The following is a 2,277-nucleotide window of genomic DNA, read 5'->3' as shown; positions in this document are numbered from 1 at the left end:
TAGGGTGATACTTTGAGACAAGGTCTGAGATATATCCGGGGGCGGAGTTGTGGATGGCTTTATAGGTGACTGTTAATATTTTGAATTTTATCCTCTGGGCGAGTGGAAGGCGGTGGAGGGATTGGCAGAGGGGGGATGCAGACACTGAGCGGTTGGTAAGGTGAATGAGTCTTGCAGTTGCATTCATGATAGACTGAAGGGGGGATATCCAGTGTAGTGGAAGGCCAATGAGGAGGGAGTTACAATAGTCAAGACGAGAGATAACAAGGGAGTGTATGAGTAGTTTTGCGGTGTCATTGGTGAGGAAGGGGCGTATTTTTGAGATGTTACGAAGGTGAAGGCGGCAGGATTTGGATAGCGATTGGATGTGGGGAAGAAAGGTGAGGTCCGAGTCAAGGATGACACCTAGGACCTTGGCATGAGGGGAGGTTTGGATAGTTGTGTTATCAATCACAACTGAAATGTTGGGGGAAGGTGCACGGGGTGGAGGAAATATCATGAGCTCAGTTTTTGAAAGGTTGAGTTTTAAGAAATGTTGTGACATCCAGACTGATATGTCATTTAGTAGATTAGTGACACGCAAGGACACTGAGGGGGAGAGTTGTGGAGTGGAAAGATAAATTTGAGTGTCATCCACATAGAGATGGTATTGGAAGCCATGTGTGGTTATTAGTTGTCCAAGGGAGGAGGTTTAGATGGAGAAGAGGAGGGGTCCAAGGACAGAGCCTTGGGGAACCCCTACAGAAAGAGGAAGAGGAGGGGAGGAGTTAGAATTGTAGGTGACACTGAAGGAGTGCATAGATAAGTAGGAGGAGAACCATGAGAGAGCAGAGTCTTGTAGGCCAAGCGAGGGGAGTTTTTTGAGGAGCAGCGGGTGGTCAACAGTGTCAAAAGCAGCAGAGAGGTCTAATAGCAAGAGTAAGGAATAGTGGCCGTTGTTTTTAGCGGTTATTAGGTCATTGGTGAGTTTTAGGAGGGCGGTTTCAGTGGAGTGTTTGGGGCGAAAGCCGGACTGAAAGGGGTCCAAAAGGTTGTTATTAGCGAGGTGGCAACTCAGGCGGTTGTATATGAGGCGTTCTAGAAGTTTAGAGGTGAATGGGAGTAAGGAGATAGGTCTGAAATTATTGTGGTTGGTAGGGTCCAGTGAAGGTTTTTTGGGTATTGGGGTGACTAGTGCATGTTTGAGTGGGGTAGGAAAGATTCCAGTAGAGAGGGAAAGATTGAAAATGTGGGTAAGAGAGTCTAGGATAGAGCAAGAGGGTGACCGAAGTAGTTTTGAGGGAACAGGGTCCAGGGGGCAAGTGGTGAGGTGGGTGTCAGAGAGAAGCTTAGTAACCTCCTCTATGGTGACAGGGTCAAAAGAGGAAAGTAACAAGTGTTATGGAGGATCAGGTACTATAATAAAAGGAGCAGTTGATTGGACAGTGGCAATCTGATCTCGAATGGTATCTATTTTGTTTTTTTAATTAATGGCAATGTGCTGGGCAGTGAGTGACTAGGGCAGTTGTCACAATATCCGGAAATCCGTGCCGGATTTTCGATATGCTCCCTGTTTCTGGGCTGTCAGCCTATGGTGTCTCACAAGGCTGCAGCCAATCTGCTCTCCTTCTCCCCTATTTAGGACTTCCTCACTTGTTGCTCTTGGTGCGAGCAACAAGTCTTATGCCTTGTTCCGTACCCCTTCTGTCTCTGACTAACCCTGGGATCTTATTCCCTGCGCTTGCTATTGCGCTTGCTATTGGATCCCTGCGCCTTTGGCTTCCCTGTACCAGCTAGTATCCCTTTTTGGCGTTATCCCCTGCTTTTGCTCCTTAATTGCCTTCACCTGTGCGCCTCTCCATACTGCCTTCTTTGCCTTACTTCTACTGTGTTTTCCCTCTACAGTCTTTGTCTGTTTGCTGCCTCCTATTTACTGCTTGTTGTACTTCTACTCCGTCACTTACCTTCCAGTGTATCTTCCTTTGCTTTGCTGTCACCCCTTTATTTCTGTGCTCCTCTCTAACCTGGTGGCTGTGTTGGATTCATCCTTGTCTGCACACCCCCTGTGTGCATTCATCCCTTTTGTGCTTCTTTGTGTACTTTTCTCTCTGTTATCCTGCTTCTTTGTATGCATGTGCAACGCACATCTCGTTTACTTTTGTACGTTGCACCTTCCTGCTCCTAGGTGTGCCTCTAAGCCGCTTACCCTTCCCTAGTGTCCTTGCTTATCTATTCTCTTCAGTATACTCTGCTGTTCTGCTGTGCGTTTGCACTTTTGCTTGAGACTTTCTCTCTCTC

Source organism: Nanorana parkeri, unplaced genomic scaffold, assembly GCF_000935625.1.
Source record: "Nanorana parkeri isolate BGI_ZX_2015 unplaced genomic scaffold, ASM93562v1 scaffold823, whole genome shotgun sequence".
NCBI classification, from domain to species: Eukaryota; Metazoa; Chordata; class Amphibia; order Anura; family Dicroglossidae; genus Nanorana; species Nanorana parkeri.
Note: the sequence above shows the minus strand (reverse complement) of the source record.